Below are 26,281 nucleotides of genomic sequence, written 5' to 3'. Positions count from 1 at the left end.
ATTTATTGGATGGATCCAATTTAGCTCAACATCTTCCTTTGAATGTATGAATTCATCTACCAACTTGATCACACACACTATTAATGGTCATCTCACTTGCAACTATAATACTCTATCATATAAATACACATTTCAATCTCTATGGAAGCCACTACCCTAAAAAATGTGTTGTACTTTAATTTCACCTAAGGCTAACCAAAAAGTATCTCCAAACCCTAATCTATATTTTACAAGATCGTCTCAATCACCAATTTGAATCACACATCAACTCAACAATGAACATATGGCATTTTTCAATTTTTACAATGAACATTCATAACATTAAGAAAGTCTATAAAATTTATTGAAGTATAATAATTTTATCAAAACCCATTTATGTCACACCATCACCTAACTTTACATCATGAAATTTCCATTAGAGTTGCCCCAAATACTATTAATTAAGGATCAAACTTAAACTATTCTTAGTATTCTTATTTTTTCTCTTAAACATACTTCAATTTTTCCAAAACATGTCATCCTATAACCAAATCATGCATTGGTGTAAAATTGATCATATATAAGAGTATAGATCATAAATCCTAAATTACAACATCTGGATCTATTAGATACAATAGTCCATTAAGATAACTGGTGGGGTGAATCAGTTATCCAATAATTAAAACATTTATCACCCTTAAACAATCTTATCCATTCAACTAAAGTAAATAGTAACTGTTGGGACTCAAAATTGAAGCCCTGATTTTGAGTACCATTCAAAAAATCAAGCCCTATAAGAGCTTTTTGATGCATGTGTACCCGACTATCCATTTGAGGCCTAAGAGGTGTTTCATGTTTCTAACACCTTGCATTCAGTGTATCCACTCTTCCCATGAAGATAAAATTCCATTCCGATTCATTCCGTGAAGTTCCATTTTGAGTAATGTCCATATTTGCATTTTTGCTTGTGTCAAGCAGCGATAGGAGGCCTTGTTTGCAATTGAATATCTTGCACCCAATAATGTTTCATGACTCTCTTCTTTGGGAGTGTTTAGTATCCATATAAAAGAACCTATGTTTCAGATTTTGAGTCATTTCAATATGTTTTGACTAGGTTTTGAATCCCTCAAAGTCAGTCATTTATTGTCATGCTGATGCAAATTGTTCAAAATTTTGGGAGGCCCTGTTTGACTTGTTATAACTTTGACCCAGTTGAATAAAATGAGAAAATTCCTTTTGCATTGCATTCTAGAGGTTAGAGACTTACTATGTTTCAATTTTGAGCTTATGATGAATCCATTTGATTAGTTTTCAAATGTGATTCCAAAAGTAATTTGTAAAGTTTTACTGGTGTCATTGGTCGTACCCCTGTTCGTGATGTGATAACTCTGAATCTGTGATAGGTGAAATTGAATAGAGTATACCATTTTATTCAACTCTAAAAATACTTTAAGTGTGTCAATATTCAAGTCTTGACAAACCTATCTGCACACTTTCCCAGGTCCATTCCATTTGCAAAAATAGCTTTTTCTGCCATTATTTCCAGTCTTGTAAATCTGAGTAGCTTACTTTGACTTCTCATCAAATGTGCCTAGTTATTCCCAATGAGCCCCTATCATATATTTCTATTAGCTTCACGACAATGAACGAATTCCCCAGTTTTCATGCCTCCAAGTATCTATTTACCTAGTTTTTGAAGCCAAAACATAACAGAATTTATTATTTTTAAACATGTTTGCTTGCAAGTAGTTTTGAGAGGGCAACTTTGACGGTCAATATCTTTTGACTTTTAAGTCACCATGAAATGAGATTTGGTAGGATGCAAGAATATAGAACAAAGAATTAGTAGGTTTGATTTTAGAACCTAGTCAGGTGTTTTTGTCAGTTTTTAAAGCCAGTCAAAGGACCTCTTGGCACAAAGTTGACAAGTTGTAGAAAGAGGTGAATTGAGTTTTAAAAAGTTGAATCAATAGTGATCAAATGGTTTTAGTCAATGTTAGATGTTTAGTAGGCCACTCTGAGATGTTAGTTGTTTGAAAATGAATTTTTTTTTAGCCGAACTCACTTTGGGGCCCAACTAATTACATTAGACTAATAAGAGGAAAAAATGATTATTTACTGGGCAACATAGTTGAAATTGAGATTCACAACTTCATGACATATAGCCATCTGGTATCTAACCCAAGACCCCATCTTAATCTTCTGATTGGGCCAAATGGAATAGGAAAAAGCTCTCTATTATGTGCAATCACATTAGGCCTTGCTAGAGAACCCCCGTTACTTGGAAGAGCATCTAGTATTGGTGATTATGTGAAATGGGGAGAAGAGTTTGAAAAAATAAAAATTTACTTGCGGGGTAATAGAGAAGGGGAACCATCATCATTATGAGGAAAATAGATAGACAGAATAAATCTGAGTGGCTTCCCAATGGGTAATTGGTACCAAAAAGGGAAATTTTAGATGTTCATGATTTCAACATTCAATTTGGAAATTTGACACAGTTTTTACCATAAGACAGAGTGTGTGAATTTGCAAAATTAAGCCCTATATAGCTTTTAGAAGAGATAGAGAAGGCTATAGGAGATCAAGAACTTTTAAGGCAACATCACACTCTTATTTAGAAAAGTTGAGATTTGAAGAGACTAGAAGTAACTGAAAGATTAGATTGAGGGATTCAAATGTTAATAAGTTCCTTGATGTTTCCTTTTGCACAAGCTTGCAATCTGTACCTGATTGGATAGGAGAGCTCAAATCTCTTTCCTATCTTAGTATAGGAAAAAATTTGAAATTTGAAATAGTATTTTATATTCATCAATCTCCAAGTTAGTCTAGTGCTGGGTCATGGGCAGTTACATGGATATAATTAGCAAGCGAGAGAGCATTTTGGGTGTGATCTACTGTGTGTTGTTGTTTCTCACATTGCTCTCCAAGAAGCCACTTGTCAAACATGTCATCTCCAATGTCATCAATACCACATTTCAAGGATATAAAGTTGAAGATTAATCACTATTCAATAAGTCACAATCATGGATAAAATTTGAATCTTTGAAATAAATGAGCTTTGGAGGAATCATATGCTGAAAGGAATATCATAGCTCCCGAGTCTGAGGACATTCAAATCAATTTGCTTCCAACTAGATATAGAAGACAATAAACTCTTAAATGTCAAAGATGTTAGCAATTTGATCAACCTTCGACAAATACAATTTTGGTTAGTAGACGTAGGAGCATTGAGAAGTATAGAAGATGTCGCTCTTAATGGTCTAGTCAAGATGAGAGTTTTGATAGTACAAATTTTAACAACATTGATTTAGTAGGCATGAACTTTCCTCAGCTCATAGAACTTGCAACACTATATGAAAATTTCCTAGAGCAAGTCATGACATATCTCATAGAGGGGATTTTGTACTGAGTGGTGAGTTCCTACTTGGGCATCTTGCAGAGGTAAGAGAGACATTTCCACCCCATATTAAGCTCAAAGTCATAGTCATAGGAAAACAAAGCATTTCCATTATCCTGCATTCATTGTGGTGAATCTTTTTCAATGTTAAAATAGTAAAACACAAGAGTTTTAGTTGTCTTTGAGACATGTGCCTTTTAAAAGGCAATACAAAACAAGCTTGTGTGGGCCCTAGCTAGCTAGTTTGGTGGATGGAAAGTTAATTTTGAATAACGTGTGCAGTGACTAGATGCTGATGTGGAATTTTGACCAAACCTAGAAATGACATGGACAATAATGTGTCAGGCTGATGTGTTATGATGACTAGGTGCTGACATGGTAGAAAATGACATGTGTCACATGGTCGCTATGTTGCGATGACATGGCATGATGTTGACTCATCATGCAACATGGTGAGTGATGATGTGGCAGAATAGGTGACCAATGAGATGATGCCATATGGCACCCCAGGTGACATGTGTTAGGTGAAAAAGTAGAAGTTAGCCAATTAGGGCATGACATGTGGCAAGGCTAGTCAGCTAGGTTTGACCTAGAGGGAAAATGGTGGGATATTTTCAAAAAATACAAAATTTAATATTTTATTATATTTTCCCATAATTATGTGCAGGAGTAGTTTTAAATAAATTTTGATTTATTCTATATTTCAAACTTTATAAATGGTCAAATATTTGCAAATATGTTATATGAAGCCTTGACAGGAGCTAATTTTTCAAACTGAGATTCTAGGTATTTCTGATAAGCCCGTATAGGAGTATTAAACATCACCAAAACCAAGAGAAGATGAACTTTCCATTTCTAGAGTTTGTTTTTGCACATGAAGTTTATGTGAGAATTTTTCTTAGGTGCCTAGTTTTTAGTTTAATTCAGTTAAGGCAGTTCAAATCTGATTTCCAATGAAATGATGAACTGAATGAACATAAGAGGCATCATGAATGCAGTTATGGGTGAGTTTTGTGACCTCCTAGTTAGTTGAATCAAAGAATTATCAACATTTCATGATTCTTTTTAGATATTTTAGTAATAGAATGGTTTTCATCATTGAGGAAGAGATATTTTGGATTTATTACAAAACAATGATGAAAACCAAATCAGATCTCATGGGTAGGAAGATGAGAGAGGTTTTTACAATAGCAAGGAATAGAGATTCAAGTGGACACATGTCATTTCCAGATCAGATATGGGATTCCATTTTAGTTCTATATCTTTCTCTTTCTCGTCCATTGTAAGGGTTGGCAATTTTTACAGTGAGACCATAGGTTCTAGTTTTTGATATGTTTCAAGACTGTCATACCATTTTCTTCAGTAATTTCCCTTGAAAGAAACAATAATAAATAAGCATACACATAGTTCTGATCTGTTAGGCAGTTTTACATTCCATTTTCATTCATCTTATTGTATTTGTTTCAAATAAATGAATGAAAATGCAGCGGCAAGTTAATCTTCATTCTTATATCTTGTCTCCCATTCATGTTGTTTGTGATCCTTTGAGTTTTGTAAAAAAATGGTATGAAACTGAATTGAAATCTATTGGTTGTATGTGTTGATTCATTTTTCTTATGACTCAAGGAGTTATGTAAATGCTTGATTAATTATCATAGGATTGCAGATCTCATGAAGGGATAGGTTGAGTATGAGGTTCAGAAAGATGCAAATGTCTAATTCACAAGGTGAATAGATAGATTAAGAAGTCCTAATATATGAGTTATGTTAATGAATTTTAGGGATATGTGTTAGGGTTTTGTGTGATTGTGCAATAGATAAGGCACTATTCAGCTACATGATCAAAATGTTATGTTGTTCATGTCATGTTTTGCTGAAATCAACATCATTAATCAATTTTGTTTCCCTTTAAATGTTCAAGAACTAAAATGTGATGCCCTCACTTAGCAATTTCTTAGGTCATGTTATTAATTTTTCCATGTCTAATATCTTTGCATAACTGTTAGAATATTTAGGTTTTTTATCTTCTTTGTTAGATTCAAGAATATGTTTTGGCACTAGTACCATATAAGTGAATCTGAGGTCCACCCACCTAGGTTTTGCAGAGCCTGAAGTAGAAGAAAAGATCTAGCCTTATAGTTGGCCTAGTGTTTGAAAGGGTCTATTGAGGATGGGAAGTAGCTACCCCTAGATGTATCTTGTTCTCATTGAGGTCATTTGAAACAATGTTATTTCAAAACACCAATAGTAACCATAACAAGATGCACATAGACAATTACACCAAATATGTTAACTAGGGAAACCCTTTATCAAAGGGAAAACCCCAATGAGAATGATGCCCACAAGATGATGTACTGATATAAATATTACTTGTTAGAGAATGGACCCTATCAGGAGTCTATTACATCATTTAGTACATAAGAGTCCCTATTAGGAGACTTTGAATCCCTATTAGGAGATTCCAACCTTGTTCAGAGTTGTAGAAGATAAAAGGACCCACTATCTAAATAGCTTCTAGGGCAAGACCACTAAACTCACTGTCCAACTGATCTCTCAACTATTCCTTGTAGAATAATTGTGTGTACTATAATGTAACTTCTTTCCTCTATCTTGTCAATTGAACCAATCACTATCAAACCTTGTAGACCATGTCACAAACCTTAGATCCAAGTATCCAATTTTGGATCACATAATAAAACCTTGGTAATGAAGTTTCTTTCACTTCTACTTAGCTCTACTTAACTTCACATTCAGCTCTTCAATCATTCACATTCATCAATCCATACTTCATTCATAATTCTTTCATGATAAAGTAAAATTTCCTTCCTTTATATTGAATCCATAAAAAAATTCCTTGAGTTAGTTATTACACCTTCTCAATTAATTATTTTAGGACAACATTAAGAACATGTTACACTTAGAGATAACATTAATCTTTCACCTTGCAACTTGAATAAATTTTCATACACATAACATTATGACAAGCAAGCTTAGCCACATCATCACCAACATTTCTTCTTCTCATCTGTAACTTGGTTTACCAGAATAATAACTCTACTAAGAGATATAACAAGTTTACCATAACATGCCTCTATAAACTCTATCTTAGAACATTCTTCACTAAAACTTGTATAAGTTCTTCCAGACTTAATAACTTATGCTTTCAACATTAGCTATGTATATGAGACACATAGTATAATATCCATTTAACCTCTCTACTAAAAGTACTCAATTATTTTTCCAAACCAACTTGATCTTTCTGTTGTTCTTCTGTCAGATACCACAAAAAATTGCTATGTTGACATCAATGACAAATACAGTCATGAATGTAACATATCATCATGATAATGATCTAATAATGTTTCTACAATACTCCCCATAGGAATATCATTAGCATTTATGCTTCCAACAATCTCCCCCTTTGGCATTGATGGTAACATAGATGAAAAACATCTAGTTCCAAGAATACCAACTGCAAAAGACTGTTAACCTTTCTTTTCAAATCCTCTTCATCAATCATTCTCCCATGCTATACTCAATTTTTTTTTCATGCTAAACTTCTCCCCCATTGACATCAATGTCAAAGGTTTTAGCAACCATCAAACTATGCAACAATTGATTCTTACTAGCTCAAGTGTCCAAAGACACTATTCAAGAACAACATCCAACAAGAGTCCTAGACGACTTTGTCCATCACAAATACTCCCCCATATAGGGAGCATCAACATTCAATATAGACAAAAAATGGTGCTTTATTACAGTGGACTAATGTATTCTTACATCTTCTATTCTAATGTAGGAAGGGGCATAACCCCTATCATACCTCGCAAATACTAAAAAGTCTCCTTGGGAAGAGGCTTAGTGAATATATCTACAATATGCTCTTTAGTGCTCGCATACTACAATCTAATTTCCTTTTCTACATCTCTCTTCCTCAACATGTGATACTTGATAGAAATTTGCTTGGCCTTATAATGCAACACTAGATTCTTAGACATATTTACTATGCTTGTATTATCACAATGTATGACAACATATTTACTGATTTCTATCCTTATATCCTTTAGCATCTATTTCATCGAAACAACTTGATTACAATTGTTTTCTACTACAATATATTTTACTTATATTGTACTTTGTGAGGTACAATCCTACCTTTTTCTTAGCCAAGAAACTAATATTCCTCCAAGAAAGAAGGCTCCATCACTGATGATCTTTTTGTCATCCATAATGCCTACCCAATCAACATCAGTATAAGCACATAAAGTGGAATCATTAGACTTATAATAGCAAAATCCAAACTCTAGTGTTCCTTTCAGATATCTAAATATCCTTTTGACTATTGCATAATGTGCTTCTTTGGGATCATCTTGGAATCTTGCAACAATTACAAATACATTTTCTATATCTGTCCTTGTGTGAGTCAAATATTGCTAACCTTTGATCATAGATCTGTACTTTTTCTGCTCAATAGTAGGTTTCTCATTCTTTGTAGATAACTTGTGTCTAGTTACCATAGGTGTTCCAATAGGTTTACATGTTTCTAAACTAAACCTTTTCAAAAAATCCTTCAAATACTTAGTCTGAGAAATAAAGATTGCTTCTTTATCCTGTACAATCTATAATCCTAGACAATATTTCATTTCTCCTATCATACTTATTTCAAATTCTTTCTTCATTTCTTCTACAAACTTGTCACTTTCATCATCATTTCCTTTAAATATAATGTCATCAACAAATATTATCAATATCATTAATCCATCATCAATTTCTTTCCAATAGAGATTACTATTTATCATACCTTTTCTATATCCAAGCTTTGTCAAATGCTTGCCTAACCTTGCATACCAAGTTTTGGGTGCTTGCTTCAAGCCATACAATGCTTTCTTCAATCTACATAATATGTCCTTGTCATCTATCAATGGACAACGTTCGGGTTGTTCAATGTATACCTCTTCTTCAAGTTCTCCATTCATAAATTCTAACTTGACATCGATTTGATATACTTTGAATTTCTTATATGCTACATATGCTAAGAATAACCTTACTATTTCTATTCTTGCCACAAGAGCATAGGTTTCATCATAGTCTATTCCTTCTTGCTATGAGTAACCTTTACGTACCAATGTTACCTTGTTCCTTACAACTTTGCCTTGTTCATTCATCTTGTTCCCGAATACCCATTTAGCTCCTATCACATTCTTGTCTATTGGTCTAGGGACCAATTCCCATGTCTCATTCTTTACTATATAATCCAATTCCTCTTCCATAGCTTGCTTCCAATAGTCATCTTTGCATGCTTCTTCTGAATTGTTAGATTCAACTTGAGATATCAAACATAGTTCTTCATTGAATCTACTTCTTGTCATCACACCTTTATCTCTGCTTTTGATGCTCTTCTCAAGAGGATGATTCTTTGTCATATTCTTTGCAAAGTACGAATTGTTATCTCAACTCTTGGCTCTGCTAAAGGTTTCGAGCCATGTTCCTGCCTTGGCTCTCATTCATTCTACAAATCATTGTTAGTCTCAAGGAATACTTCATCATTCCTTGTTTTAGTAATAACATCATCATTAGAATTGTAATTAACTATTCTTTCTTGTATCCTAATTTTCTCATCAACTCTCATATTTACACTTTCCATAATAGTCTTAGTTCTCTGATTATAATATATATAAGCCTTTCTTTTCAATGAATAACCAAGAAACATAACTTCATCACTTCTAGCGTCAAAATTACCAATATCATCATCTCTTTTGATATAACACTTATTGCCAACATTTTAAAATACTTAACTATAGGTGAGTGACCAAACCACAATCCATAAGAGGTTTTGTTTGTGTCTTTCCTATTTTGTACTCTATTCACACTGTAAATTTCTATATTCACAACTTCTCTACAAAACATCTTGGATACAACATTCTTATCTAACATAGCTCTTGCAACTTCTGTTACTGACCCATTTCTTCTCTCTACTATACCATTCTATTCAAGGGTTCTCGAAGCTAATAACTATCTTTTGATTCCATTTTCTTCACAAAAGATGTTAAAGTCATTTGATGTAAACTCTCCTCCTCTATTTGATTTCAAACATTTAATTTTCATGTTTAATTCATTCTCAACTCTTGTAAGAAAAAGTGATTGAAATGATAAAATATAATAAAATGAAATAGCATGAAATAATAGATTTAATCCAAGAGAGCAAGAAGAGTTTTACCATACAAATGATACAAGATCAATGGAGCAATACTAAAGAGGAAGCAACACAAGAGACAAGGATTTGATAAGGGGAAAGCAAAGAAAACCCCTTGTGAGTATTATGAATGAGGCAAAAGCCTAAGAATACAAACACTCTCTATCTTTTCTAGGTTTGAACTTTCCTTTATACTTTTTCTCTCTTTTAAGATACTTAGATGCACAATAACCAAATTCTTTGCAAATCCAACATTTAAAGATTTTCTTGCCATCCTTTTCTATTCTTACCATAAGGCTACTCCTTCTTCAATCTTTCTATCCTCATCAAATTTTCTACTGCTAGCAAAGTCTCCTCTATCACTTGTGCTCCTTGATGAACTAGGTCAAATATTGAAGGCACTCAAAGTTGTTTTTATTCTAGTCAATTCTTCAGACTGTCTAAGCCCATTCTCAACTACTCCAAGTCTTCCAAGCAATTTTTCCTTTGTGAAATATTTGGTACAAGATATTAACAACTATATCATTTGAACTACTAACTTAAATGTTGGTGTTAAGTTCTTCAATATCTTCCATATAACCTCATCATCTTCTTTGGTTCCTCCTTGAGATTTAATACCTATAGTGATTTCTGATATTCTACCTATACATGATATTATAGATTCATCTTCCATCATTTTAGCATCTTGAAATGCATAAATCCAATTTTGTAGCTTGAACTTCTTAGAATGTTCATCACCTTCAAAAATAGTTTCCAAATCTTTCCAAATCAAATGTGAAGTAACAAGTGACTTTAGCTAATTGTATTCAATTTTAGGAAGTGTAGTCAGTAGTGCTTCTCTAGCTTTCATGTCACACATAAAAATGTCTCTATCTTCCTCGGTACAAGTTTCGAAATCTTTTTCAGAAATGATTGTCTTTTATTTTTTTGTCAAGATCCAATATCTTGGACCCATACACAAAAAATGCGTCTTCATATTTTCCTTCCAACTATCATAATTTGTTCCATCAAACTTCAGACTATATTTTCTAAACATGCTTGCCATGTATCTGCCAAAGTTGTTGAAATTTATCTTCAAAAACTTGATTCTCTAATACCAATTGTTAGAAGCAATAGTCCACCAAGATAACTAAGAGGTGGTGGGTGAATCAGTTATCCAATAATTAAAACATTTATCAACCTTAAACAATCTTATCCATTCAACCAAAGTAAAAAAGAACCATAACAAGATGAACATAGATAATTTCACCAAATATATTAATTAGGGAAACCCTTGATCAGAGGGAAAACTTTGGTGGGAATGATGTCCATAAGATGATGTGCTAATATAATTATTCCTTATTAGAGGATGAACACTATTAGGAGTCTATTACAATATTTAGTACATAAACGCCCCCATTAGGAAACTTTGAATTCTTGTTAGGAGACTCCAAACCTATTAGGAGTTATGCCAACCCTGTTAGGAGTTGTAGAAGACATAAGGACCCACTGTCTAAATAGCTTATGGGGCAAGATCACTAAACTCACTGTCCAACTGATCTTTCAATTATTCCTTATAGAATAATTGTGTATACTACATTGTAACTTCTTTCCTCTATTCTGTCAACTAGACCAATCAATATCAAACCTTGTAGACTAGGTCACAAACATCAGATCCAAGTATCTAGCTCTAGATCACACAATAAAACCTTGTCAATAAAGTTTCCTTCATTTCCTCTTAGCTCTACTTAACTTTGCATTCGACTCTTCAATAATTTGCATTCAACAATACATACTTCATTCATACTTCTTTCATGACAAAGGAAAATTTCCTTCCTTTATACTAAATCCATAAAACAATTCCTTGAGTCAGTTGTTATACCTTCTCAATTAATTTTTATAGGACCACATTAAGAACATGTTACATTTAGTGATAACATTAATCTTTAGCCTTGCAACTTGAATAAATTTCCATACACAACATTATGATGAACAATCTTAACCAAGTGTTGGTGAACAAATTAAAAATTGAATAAAAGACCCTATGCCCAAGCCCACAAGAAAAATACAATTTTCTAACAGTTGAGGAATTTTAACTTTCTCAATTCCTCTCTAAATTTTGGTAAGGTTCAACTTCCTTATTAGATCTTCAATCAAAACTACCTTTTAAATAAGAATTACTTTTAACCTTAAAGTAATAAGGCTTCCCGTCTATTCTTGGATAGGGGGAATAATATAAATAACAACAATTAAATAAACACAAATGCAGACAAAGGAGAGAAAACATAGTTTCTCTATCGATCACCTTTAAAAAAAAATCAAAATTGATACATATTTACCATAAAAAGGAATATCTAGCATCAAAGGGATTTAAAAAATTCAATACTGATTTAATATTAAACTAATAATGAGTAAATTCAAAACATAACATCTTCTAACATTCAATCATTTCATTTCAGAAAGAGCAATACTATTTAGATACAATACTAGAAAACTTAGAAAACTTGCATAGCTATAAAATTTAGATAAAGTGGTCATAGTATGATAACCATAAAAAATGCCAACCCTTAGCACTACTGAGTTTCAAACTTAAATAGAAAGCTACCTGAGAATCTCCCTAAAACCCCAATTCTTGGATAGTTAAAAGTAGTTATGAAAACCAACATGAAAAGGTATGCAAAACCAATGTTTAACTTTTAAAAACCATAAACTAAAATTTCTAAAAGAAAATAATAGAAAACAGTAATCATCTATTGATTGTTCAAGCAGTTCCTCTTCTTCCTCATCTTCAACATCACCCTAACCATGTACTAGCTTCCACATCCTGAACGCATTCATGAATTCTATCATGGCTATTTTATTTCGGATCTTGATGCTTTTTAGATGAATCTTCCAGATGTCCTTATCCAGCTTCATCTTGTTCACAATATCCAGGTAACTAAGGAGTCATAGAGTGCACATTCCTAACATCACTTCACTTTTGGCCACCTTGGACAAGTTGAATGATGTGAGATCAAATTTGTCCTTTAAAAACTTCATGCATTCTTCATGTTGTTTGATCATGATCTCCACATGAAAATCTCCTTTAAAAGGGTTAGGAAAGGTCAATCCAATGGATCGAAAGTCCCTATTTACATGGTCTAGTAATGCTTTGAATTCTTTTCCACATGATTGCATCCTTGAGATCACAAAAGTGTAATTGGACACCCTCTAGGCTATATTCTTCATTAAAACCTAAATCAATCCTACATCCACATATTATAACGGGTTCTCTTTGAGGAACTTTTCTAGTCCAAAATATTCAACTTCCACTAATTGAGTCACCATTACTGATAGTTTCTTGACTTCTATTTTCCAAATCCCAGATTGCACATGAGATTCATCAAGTGCAATTCTGGCTAGAGAAACAATTTTATGCAAATTCTCCATGAGCTTAGTGACTTGGTTTGTTACTAAGTTGATCCAATTGGACACTGTAGATGTCATTAGTGATCCTTTCTTAAAATCTTCTAACAACTATTGATTTTTAGGGACTTGGAATCAAAGGCAAGTTGTAATTGATTACTAGGGACTGAACTTTGTCTTTTCAATGAATTTATATACTCATTCATTGCATTTTTCTTAGCATTTAGCTGTTTCTTCTCAATTCCATTCTTCTACCATTTTAGCACAATTTTCTTTGTTGACGTCTCTACCTAGTGTTCTTTAGTCTCACGGTTCATCACCCCTAGATCTATGCATGTAATTTTGAAGTTGCTTTGGTCCAACTTTTCAGCTCCATCTTTATGGTTGTAAGTGCTACCTAGGCTATACTTCTCCTAGTTACACTATCAAAGGTTATCCTAGCTATTCTTTTAGTCCTTTTAGGCTTGGGAGCCTTGATGGTGTATTTTCTCATGATATCATCAACTGGGAAAGAAACTAGAACTAGAATCCTCTTCCTATTTATTGAAGCCACAAGCTAGTTAGGAGTGATAGCATCTCATTGCAATTTAGTAGCCTTTTCTAGGGTGTCTATAGCCTATATCCTTAGAGAAGATGAACCTACAGTCATTTGAACTCTCTAGCTATTATCAATGAGCTCTCCACCTTGGTCATTGTTCAATTAGCCATCTACCTAAATCACTTGGTGAAGCCTTAGTAGTACTGATATTTTAGTTTTCTTGCTAGAACAAGTATTTTACACAAGTGGGGGATTATGGATCTTTTTCTTAGAGATCCTTGATGACCTTTTGCTACCTGCAATTATAAGACCAACATTAGAAATAGGGCCAACCTCGTCATTAGCACATGTATCTTTTTTCATTCTCAAGCAAGACTTTGTCTTTTCAATCACATTTTCGTTTCTTTTAAGAATATTATCTTCTTCCCTAGAATTCCAATCTATAGCAAAATTTACTAGTTTAGTTTCTTGGAGAGCTGGGGTGTCTGTCCTATCTTTCTCTATGTATATAATATCTACACCCAAATTCAATAAAAAAAGGTGGATTTGTGAAAAGGTGAACTTGGATAACCCCCTTCTTTTCACCTCTAACTCATCTGTACAATCTTCCTAAAAATCTTCCACAATGGGTACATGTACGGTCCTTGCATGAGTAGCAAACAAGCTATGGATAATTCCTTTTTTGTCAAAGCCTGGCCTAGCTTGATAGGAACCAAAACCAAATTTAACCAAGTCAAAATTTATACACGTTTCATCTTTCATGCTTTCTCATGTTAATTTTCCTAGCTTAAGTGGGAAAATGATGTCACAAGCATCTTTGGCTAAGAATTTGTTTATTATAGTGACTAATTGTTGCACTACTTCTGCCAAGACAAAAAAAATAAGGGAAAATCTAGGAAGACATATGGTTTCCTCATCAAAACTTCCTACTCTCAAATAAGTAGACCTTGGGAATTAGATGTACAAGCTACCAAAATATTGAATGAGCCTTTGAGACTTAGGTGATAGTCTTTGGTGTAGAGAGCTTTTCATATCAAAACACAATTTTCTAGAAAAGACATCATAAACTTTTCTAAAATCTTCAATGACTTTATCTTTGTCCAACGATGAACAATAAGATGACATGAAAAAGTCCTTTTTTAGATTTAAAGCACCTTTCAACTAATCTTTGAGAGATCTAGCTATTAATTCTACCTATTCTAGAGATTGTGAACCTTTTAACATAATTTGAATATAGAAGTACATCCAATCTTCAAAAACAGAGACATCAGGAGAACCATGAATTCTGTGTAATAAAACCATTATATCTTGGACTTAAGTAGTCATTAGGCTCTTCTTCAAGGTTTTGGGTAACCTAGAACCACCTTTATAGAAAGACTCAGTCTAAATTTTCGCTATGATGTTCCTATAATCACTTCCTTTCTCCAAAAATCTAGCCATGGATAAGGTAGGGGTAAGGTAAGAAAATTGTTGCTCTTCCATGTGAAATAATCTAGATACAACCTCCCTATTGACAATCAATAAAACACTTCAATCCTTCTTCAATATATTTCTTTTAGACACATTATACATATGTATTCACTCTTGAATAAATTATGGGCAAGGATAAGCTAGTGGGAAAGTGGAGGTCATTAGGAGATTTGTATCTAACACTTAAGTAGAAAAAGGTTGGGCCAGTCTCTCATAGAATCTTTCTGAAATACTTCCAAAATCAACTCCTAACAAGTTTGTATCAACTATTATGGTGGACCTACATTCCAAAATAGGAGTGTTCCCAAATAGGTGCAATGTAGACTTCATGATTTAGGAGCTTTACTTGAATTGAAAGCAAAAAAAAACCACAAATATGCTTTGCTCAATAGGTAGGAGAGAAATAACTAGAAAATAGAAGGATTATCTAAGGAGTGATGATCATTACAACTATGGAAGAAGGCTTGCTTTCTCCAATTTTCCTACAACTACTTATCTTGGGCAAGAAAAGAAACTTAATTTCCTCTCTTTAAAGGAGAAGAATTTTCCTTAGATACATCTTGAAAAAGAGAAAATGACCATTCATTATGTAGAGGAAAAAAATAATTTTGGCATTCCGTGAAGGAAAGATGATGAGACAAATTAAGTACTAACTTTAAGCTAGGAGGAAAGTACTTTGAATAATTACTCCTCTTTACATGTGCCAAACCTTTATTTCTGCACCTTAAATCAAAGTTTTGATGTGATCATTGATGGTGACCTTACTTCAACCATTAATTACTTGTACTTACCTTTAGATCATGACATCACCCATGACTATGTCATACATGATGAGGCATCCTAGTGTTGTGTTTCTTATATACCATGTGCATACACAACATGCTAACTGGGTCCACCAAGGGATATTGCTTTGAGGAATGAATGAAGCATTGAACTTGTTGGTTTGAATTTTCACATAATAAAATTCCTTTGTCTAGGTATAAAAATTCAGATTGGGATCCATTGATGGTGAATAGGGTTTCTAGCTAAATCTTCCATTTGTTAGCCTTTGAATTTTTTTGTTAAAACCCTATGTCTCATTCCATTTAAAAATTCCTTGGCACAAAATTTTTGAAAAAAGGATAAGTGAATATTCTTTTCCCACCCATTTTGAGGTCGTTGTTTAGTCCTTGTGAAAGAAGTTTTATCCCACTGTTGAATCTTATTTGAATCTACAGTTATCGTATACTCACTATAGCAAGATGCTCAAATTTTATGCCTAGCGAGGTAGTGACCATTGGATAACTGTGTCTATGATACTGAGAAATAAAGTTTGGCATCGAGAATTGTGTTAACATGAATATATTATGGCACATGCTATGTCCCAGGCTTGTCAGTTTTAAGAATAAACACACATGAAAAAACTCATAAATGGTGTCACCGGCATCCAAGTTTCTTCGGCAATTTGCTAAGTTGCTATTGAAAAATCCATGCAATTTGCTGGTGGTGACATAGTGAATGCCTAGATTTTGCAAAAGATTGCATTCTTTTAAAGTTGATGTGACCAAAAAAATTCCCACATAGTCTTATAAATGTGCATGGCCACCTTTTTTGACACTAGCATTAATTCATAGGTTTTCAATCAATGTGTTTTTTGTTCTCTGTCACCAGAATTGAGAATCCGTCAAAGGTCACTATATCGCTAGTCGAAATAACACCACCTTTTCGATAGCGACATAGTGAGGGCCCGATCATTGCAAAAGACGATGTTCTTTTAAAAATTTAAAAATGATTGTGAGGATCCTAAAGAAAATATTGTGCAGGCTTTGCTTTTATTTCTATGCAAGTTGTGTTTTATTTCCCAATGTCCATTTTGATGTTTACTGGGAGGTTGCTGTATTGCTAGCCAGATAGTTGGTAATTTTGCCAATAGTGATGTAGCGACTGGTCAAAAAATAGTGATGTAATAGAAAATCCTCAAAGGTGGGCCTTGAATGAGTGACATGATAAAGATGAATTGTGTAGATCAAATTACATGGTGGCATCCTACTAAGCATCTATGAGCCAAAAAATCTAGATTCGTCAGAACTTGCTATATCACTAGTTGGGTAGTTAGAATTTTTGTCGGTAGCAATGTAGTGACCCGCCTGAAAGTCATGAACACGACAAGGCCAAAAAAATGTGATGTCATTAAGAGATAAAAAATACATATGTGTGCTAGTGTGTTAAGCCAACTCAACGACAGTAGTACTTGGACCCACTCCCCATGTATAAAACATATAAAGAATTCTGAATGTCAGATCAAGCATGGATCAATGATGCTCATTAACTCGCTATGGAAAGATGTGCAAAATTTATGTATAGTGAGTTAGCAAATGAGGGACCCACCATTGTTCTCTTAAAATTTGTTTCAAATATCTACCACACGATCAAAGAAAAATTAGTGGTTATTGCTAGCTCGCTAAAGAAAGGTGCTTGAAAGTTATGTATAGTGAGTTAGCGAGTTGATGACACATGTCCTTGGTCATCTGTGGGCCTAGTTTGAAACACCAACATTGAAGGAAAGGTATAGATGGAGGAGGTTTATTAGTTTGACTACCAGCATGCTAAGAAGAAAGTTGAGTCAGCCTAGTTTTCATTCCTGGATCGTAGGATTTTTCAAGGATCAATGACACAAATTTAAAAGGAAGTGCGATGCTAGTCTATTTTTATATTTTGTGCATTTATGATGAATGAAAGCTTCATGTATGGGAGAAACATAGTATAATACAGAAGATTTTCATTCATTCTAGTCCCACGTAAACAAAGATTTCATGATTTCTGAGCACAGGAGCCTGTTGATCATATTGTGTTTAGCCTGGTACGAACATGAACTAATTCTTACTCTATTTGAGAGAAACTACAGAGGTTCAAGGAAAGATAAGTTTGGCAAGTCAAGTAAGTATTCATATATAATCTCTGTAACTTTCTAGTTCTTATTATAATGACCAAGATGCCTCAAAGAAAGCATTCTCTGTGTAGGTTAATTATATGGATAGGAATGTTCATGACAATTTGTTAGAATTGCTCCCAACATCCACCATTGAACCTGCACAAGTTAAAAAATTGATTTCCTTAAGCCCTAGGCTCAAAATTGCTGATGGCTTATATGGCAAGGGGGACTGGGTTAGGGATGCAACAACTACTCAAACTGGTCTTGTCTTGTTTAAAAAGTGGTTTTCAGAAAGGAATTTGTTTGCCCCACATGCTAATGTCTAGAATTTTTATTTGGGAAAGCTGGTAGTTCCAAGTGTTATCATGGATTATGATTTTCTTGAAGCCATTACCGAGAATTATGACCAAGCCATTAGGGTGGTGAGAAGAAATGATGGTGTGCCTCTAATCTCAATTAGTCCTAAAGAAATTAGAGAGGTTTTTCACCTAGAACCATTGTCAGATTACCATGTGCCAATCAACTTGCCAGAATTAGAGAATGAATACAAAGTAAAGAAGGATGTAATCAGGGGAGCTGCACTGAGGGCACACATTGGTACAATAGGAACTCTGCTAGTAATTATTGCAGCCTCTAGAGAACCTTTTAAGAAGAGTCTTTTCACTTCCAAGGCTGTAGAGATATATAGGACCTTGTGTTGTGTTTTTAGTGAAGATGAACAAGATTTCATGCCCATTGGCCTTATGTATATGATGGTTCAAATTTCCTCTTTTGGTGTAGATGTTATCTTTGATTTTGCTTCCTTTTTGGCTGAAGAAATTCATACTAGTTTAGTTGGAATTGCAAAAGGGAAGGTAGAGAAAAATTTTGGACACTATTCTCTATTGATGCACATGTTCTTGTTCAAAGGGGTGACTTATTTTGGTGAAGAGATGGATTTGAACAAGGAAGAAAATGGGGAAGCATTGCTAGTCTAGTTGTGGAGCACAGATATGACCTGGGGTGCAAATAATTCCAGTTTTGTTAGATTTGATAGATATTTTTCTTCTAAATTGAGATGTCTCATATTAAGAGACAATACCAAAATCCCTAAGGTATTAATGGACCTCCTCAGACCTATGGAAAAACCCCATAACTTGAAAGTTTCACACAATTGGGGAGATATCATCCCTTACTCTATTTCTACTATTTTCTAAATTTATGGTTTTAAAGGAAGTCCTCATGTCTTGCCTTACCAAGTACCTTTCAAGGTAGGAATGGTTAAAGTTTTGTGGCAACTAGGAGGAGTAGAAGAAATGTTTCTGTTGAAGAGGCAACTAGGAATGGATCAATATATGATGGCTTGTTTGATTGGGTGATGGAGGAGAAGCTGGGATATCAGATGGCATGACTAGATAGTTTGGAAGAATATGTGGATTTTGGGGGATGCTTGGGGGAATGTTTCTAAGGCTTTCAATATACTCATCATAGTCAACAAGATTTTCATCATCATTGGAATAGGAGGTTTCGGGAGAAAGGACAATACGACCAAACACATCATGATAGGTGTGGGATTTCATGTTTTGATGATGATTCGGATGGGGATGGGGTCTTGCATATGGATGAACACGGAAGCTCATGGTTGGATTTGGATTAAACGCAGATTTTGGATTGGCTAATGAAGGATTTTCTAGGGAGAGTCAAAGTTGTATGACAGACCTAAGGAGGATTGGATGGAGATTTTTGGCTTTCTTGTGGATGGAAGACTTCAAGGGCATGCTATCAAAAAGTGAGAGTTTTGCTTTCCTATGCACTGGATTGGTGGAGATTGTGTCAACTTAAGGATAGACTAATGATCCTATGGGCATGACACGAGATTGACCACTTGTGGATCCCAACCTTTAGCTCAAGGTGATGAGGGATAACAAATGACAAAGCTAGATTACCCTAGACAAAGCTCTGTCAAAGGGATAACCTTGGTGAGGCTGGTGGATTGGTCAGATTGATTGGATAGCAAATTCTAGCAAAATGATAACAACTCTCTAAAGGCTTGGGTGTGATTTTGGATTGGGTTGCTAGCTGGCTAGGGGGGATGATTTGGAGAGACTTTGGATTTGAGATTTTTCTAAAGCAAGGAACTAGATAGATTCGGTTGCAGCAGGGGAGCTTGGATGATTTTCTGATGACGTAGTGACTACGCTAAGTATGCCTTGAGCTGGGAGATTTCTGCTTTTTTGGGATTTTGACCAAAGTTGGCAAACATTCATTCAAAAGCTATGAACAAAAAAGAAGACAAAAGTTTGGAGCAAACACATCAAACACACCAACATCCTAGGAAGCTTTCTACAAGGATGAAATTTGGTTTAGCTAGGGAGTCCTCGATATACACAAGGTACATGAGGCCCAAATTTGTAGATGAAACCAAAAAGATGTCACATAGCCGAGAGGAGCGGTAACCCACTTCTCCTCTTTCACTTCTCAAGGGTATAAAGTTCCTTGAGGCTTAGCTCGAGTGACAAAATCTTGATTCCAAGAGAGGTGTCTTTGGATTCACCTCCCGATTTTTATACTCTGCCAGAACGCAGGAGTTGAGGTCATCCCAAGGGGTGATGAAATCCCCAAGCAGGCCTCCTAAAAAGTGTAAAACAAGACCACATACATGATCTTGGGCTTTAAAATACATGCATTTATTCCAATTGATGATTTAGATTTTGTAAGCTATGATTGAAGACACTTGTGATTATGGCATACAATGTTCATTCCAATTTGACAGCATCGTTAGCATAATGAAAGTCGAGAGATTGTCAATATAAGAAATGTGAGCATCATTGAAAATGTGTCCAAACCATGCAATGTTCATTGATTGTTAGGCATTCAAGATTGAGTGTGAGTTTGTTTTAAGCCCAAAACAAAGATGTGTGAAACTCGATTGCCAAGCACGTGCCCGGAGGCCCTCCACATCAAGAGTTGTTCAATTTTTATGCCCAAATGAAGTGTTAGCGAGACTAATGCGCATTCAAGGAATTTTCTAATTTAAAAAAACCACTAAAAACTCAAGTGAGTGGAGCTTGATTTGCATGGAGCACTTAACACCCTCTTAGGTAGACCCATCCCCATAGATGGCACTGAGATTGCAACCAATGGTTAAATTGATGGGTGATTAAAGAGGGTGAGTCCAACTAAAAACTTACTCAAAGTGTCTTTATTAGTTTTTATAACTTAGAAGATTTCAAAAATGTGGATTCTTTTTATGCCCCAAAAGATGATTATTTGATCTATGGCATTCAAGATTGGATTTTTTGTTTTAATCATGCATTCATAAAAAAAACAAACTTGATTTTAATCCATGGCACTCAAGAGTGATTTTAGCAACATGCATTCAAAGACAAGTGATTAAACATTCAGGTTTTTTCCTTTGAGCATTCAAGATTGAGATTTTGTGTGTTGTTTTAAGAACTTTGAAGTGCTTTGTTTTAACCTTAGATCATTCAAGATTTTTTTGGACTCAAAAGTGAAAATGACTCTTTGGACTTTGGTTTTTATTCAAGATTTTGTGTTCTAGTTTGCATGTTTTAAGCCCAAAAATGATATTCCTAGGTTGTTTTGATGCATGAAAAACCTAAGCAACATTCAAGATTTTGCAACAAGACATTTGTTTGGAACAAATAACAAAGCTTTTAGGACAATTTTTGGCAACCATTTAGGACTCTTAGTTTTCATGAGATTTTTACAAGAACTTTAAAATATTTGCAAATGAGGTTCATTTTATCCTTGATTGATGCTTTGAGTTTGACTTAGATTTTAGTGTGCACTTAGTGTTGATTTTGAACCTTTTGAAATGGAAACTTGAATTTCTTTTTAAATTCCCAAAAATGAAGTGTTCCTAACTTTGCATGAATGCATCTAAAACCTTGATGTTGCAAGGATGCAAATGATTGGATTGGTTTAGTTTCACTTGTTAAAAGATTTTTATTTGTTTTTTGCAATTTTTTAGTTTTTAACGGATTTAAGTATGATTTGGGGGTTCATTTTAAGCACTAAAAAGAAGTGTGTATGATTTTGCTTCCTTAAAAAAAATGGCCAAGATCTCCCACAAGAAGAAGAAGAAGAAGTAGATGGAATAAGAAGAATATAGACAAGAAGATGAAGAAGAATTTCAAGTGCTTTGTCCACCTATAAGCTTGAAAAATCTGCAAACACTATGAGTTCCTTTGTCTTCGTCATGCTCATGTGGACCTACAAAACCAATTTATACAATCCTACCAATCACAAAAACAAGTAAAATTAGCCAAAATTAGCAAATGACATACAAAACTTGACTAAAAAAGCTAATGAAGATGACCCATGCAAGGTCCCACCGGGCATGCCAAAATGTATATGAGCAATGTTAGTATGCTAATAGAAACCAAATTTAAATAAATCTTCTACAAACTAAACAAAATTCATAAACTTCAAGATAGACTAAGATGAGATCTCAATTAAGAATATGAGCCATTAATGGGCTTTCTCAATAAGAAGCTCTCTTGTTGAGTGGCTTTGTCTAAATAGATAGGATGTATGCTCAAGCGTATGCTTCAAAAAGGGCTTCAAATGGAGTTGAAATTTGGGTGTGAGTGTATGGTTTTGATGTAAAATGGCTTCTTAAAATGGCATTATGACTTTACTTCATGGATTGTGTTGTTTTGCAAAGGGGAAGGATCCAATTTATAGGCAAGAGGCTTGAGGGTTTGAGGGCTAAGATGCAAGGATGGGGAAAAGCTCATGGAGGGTTCAGATTGCATGAGAGGAGAGCACATGGATTGTGCTTCCTTACAGCCAATCGGGGAATGACACATGTCATATGGTGAGAGGATGGAGGAAAGGGGAAGGATGAGTCAAAAAAGGAGGCTCAAGGGATAAAATCTTCATAAAGACCCTCATAATGGCTTGTAAGAGCACTAAAAGGGCTTGGAAGAGTCATTTATAGCCTAGTGGGCTTCATAAAGTTTTATGGTTCGGATATTTTGAAGGAGATGAGAGGAATTTCGACTTGGGCTTGATTAGGAAGGTTTTAAGCTTGCTTAGGATTGTGCAAATGATTAGAGGATGGATTAGGATGGTTTAGGATTAGCTTAGGGATAGGCAAGTGGATGGCATTTAATGAGGGTGGGTGAAGGAGGAGATATTTGTTAACTTTGGCTTGGGTTAGTAAGTCTTAACCCATGTTTAGAGAATGTGACAAGGTTAGGAGGGGATTAGGATTAGGTTTAAAGACATCTTCTAGAAGAGTCTAGACTTTGGATGAGGATAAAGACTTTCTAGAATAGTCTAGAACTTCCTAGGATGAGGATGAAGACTTTCTAGAAGAGTCTAGAACTTTTTAGGATGAGGATAAATTAGATTTTAGGAAATAAATAAAGTTTTATTTATTTCAAGGGTTTGGGTTGAGGAGATATTTATTAAAACTTTTTTAATAAACATGAGGATTAATATTTAATCTTAATTAAATATTTTGAGTTGGGATTAGGGGTAGGAAATGATGGGATTAGCCTTTAATCAAAATTAAAGAAGGATTAGAAGATTTTGGAAGAGGTTAGCGGTCTTAAGGAAATTGGCCAAGTTTTGGGCAAAAATTTTTTTTTATACTTATTTTGGGTTTTTTGGTCAATTTATTAATTAAATAATTAATAAATAAGGAAATAATGTTTAAATAAGATTTAAACATTTTTGGGAGGGATTCCTTAATTAAATATTTTTAATTAAGATAAAGGGATTTAATGGCATAAAAATAAATAAATTAATTAAATAATTAATTAATTAATAAATGATGATGTCATCAGGAATTTTTCAGAAAATAAAAATACTTTATTTTCTAAAGGTTTTTAGGTGTCTACAGCAAGACTTAAATAAAGGGACTTCCAAGGCACTGCATTCATTGAAGATCAAGCTACATTGGTTAGTTGGTCATTGATAAGAGGATCTAGAGCCACATCATCACAACCAGATGAGTCTGGATTGATGGGAAACATACTTGTAAGAAGGGTTGTTGATACCTCACATGTGCAGGCAACACATTGAAATGTGGATTCTTCCAAGTTTCTTTTGGTCATTGCTAAGAAGGAGGAATAGGCTATGTTTGAGTTAGAAAATAAATATGAGGTAGTTGTGGATGCCTAAAATAAAGAGGTAAAAAAGAGAATTGAGCTTGAAAACAAGCTATTGGGAAAACCCACTAGGCCTAGAATAACATACCCTCATCCCCCAGTTGAACCCTTCAAATCCACCCCCCTCATAGAAATACCAGATACACCCCAAAGGCCATAGTACTACACTACTAAGGATTTTGAAGAAGAAAATGGTAAATTGTGGGCCTTACATGTAGAGCTTGAGTCAAAATATGAAGATAAACTAAGAAAAGATCTCACATATTTGGGGGATAAAGTTGAATGGCCACTAATTCATGATCAATTAGCCAGGGTGATTAGTATTTGGGAGGAGTTGAAAGCCAATGAGGAGGCTTTAAAGCCTATCGTGAATAAATGGGTAAGAAGGGAGCAAGAAATGACATTTTTGTGTTTCTCTGTCATTAATAATTCTTGTGATCAAATTGAAAAAACCTTTGATATTGTTTTTGATCTTGCTGACTTTGACAACAAAAGGATTCATTTATAGAGAATAATAGTAGGCTACTTGAACAAATATGAGAGCCAAAAATTTAGTTTGTTTCCTTGTGCCCTAGATAAGAAAAATAATTTAAAAAACAAAGATGAATGGGCAAAGGAACTTAATGATTTATTCTATTTAAGAATGAATCAAGTTATAGATGAAATAGGGCATGCATGGTGGGCTACCACAATAGAAGAAATGATGAAGGCCCAAATATTCTTTGATTCTTTAAAATAGGAATTTGTTGCTATTAATAATGAGGCTGAATATGTATTAAAAAGACAGAGGGATATTTTACAATTCAATTGGCTAGATGACACACTGTTTGAAAAGTGGATGGTAGAAATAGCTCCTGGTGAACAGTTTGATGAAGATGAAACTAACAGTGATGAGGTGCAGGGTGAGGAGATCCAAATCATTGACACCATTACTACTCAGACCCAACTGGAAGAAGAAGACAAGAATAATCAGTCACTTTTAGTTGTAGGCCCAAGACCATAGGATGCTGATACAACTAAAGAAGAGAAAAAGGCAGAAGTTACTCCCATCATACAGGATGAAGATGGTGAAAACCCACAGGTGGAGGTTAATGTGCCATCATCAGAACAAACTTCATCGTTGGCTAATTTGGTAGTTGCATACAAAGAGGGATTAGAATAATAGCCAACTCAGCAACATTAGAAGATGTGACAGAAGCTGACCCACCAAAGAGAGTGTCTTGATTTGGATATCTTCTATTACCCACATTTTTGTTATTTTGTGATAGGTGTATGTAAATATTTATTGTAAAGGACACTTGTCATTTTTTCTTAGCGTAAAGCTTATTGCATCTCACACTATATAAGTGAGATTCTAGGGCTAGATAAAGGTTATGATTTCTATTGTTTCTAGGTGATATACTTAGTTTTTTCTCGGTCCTATATTTGAGCAAGTTTGTGATGTATTTTCTCTATTAGTTCTTGAGAAAACATGAATATAGAATGACTCTATGTTTATTCTTAAGGTCATTATGAGTTTACTACAAATGTATACAATTTTCAAAGAAAATGAATACAAATTATGAGCTGTCCCCATATCAGTTCTTGCTGAATTTTGTCTCCTTTTGATTACTTGGTTATCTTGATATTGTATGAGTAAAGGCTTGTGCAATTGAGTGCAATCTAGTTAGGTTGTATATATGTTCATCACTGCTATTAGTTCAATGGATTAAGTAAAAGCTTTGATGAATTTGATAAGGTTGCTAGAGTAGTAGAAAGGATTTTTGAATGATGAATTCTGATAAGAGTTGCTGATAATATTTGTTGTAAGGCAACAAATTAGATCTAAGGATTTGTAATAGACTCTGAAGCCCAATGGATTAGGCACTGGTCAAATTGATTTAGCTGAAAGAGAAATATGCCATAAATGGTTTTCAAATGCAGAATTATAATTAATTTTACTTTTATTTCTTGTAGATCTTCAAAGTTGGCCAGTACTTGTTTGCATGGAATGTTTTAGCTTCAGTTAGCCACTATTGCTAAGAACACATGCAGATCTATAGAAGAATTTTGGCTAGATTTGTTATATGGGATGTGTTTATCGAATTGTCAAGAATTATGCATGTATTTGAGGATCTGAGATGAGAATCAAAATGAAACTAAAATAATTCACATACAGTGTTTCCTAGTCTTGAATCATCCCTAGGTATACCCACCCTAGTTTTGTAGAGCCTAAAGAGTAGAAAACCACATTTGGTTTTGTTGAAGTTGGGCCCAAATGGTTTGCGCATATAATTGTTAATAG

Source organism: Cupressus sempervirens, chromosome 10 (assembly GCF_028749045.1).
Source record: "Cupressus sempervirens isolate cs-2001-9-10 chromosome 10, ASM2874904v1, whole genome shotgun sequence".
Lineage (NCBI taxonomy): Eukaryota > Viridiplantae > Streptophyta > Pinopsida > Cupressales > Cupressaceae > Cupressus > Cupressus sempervirens.
This window is presented reverse-complemented; position numbering follows the sequence as displayed.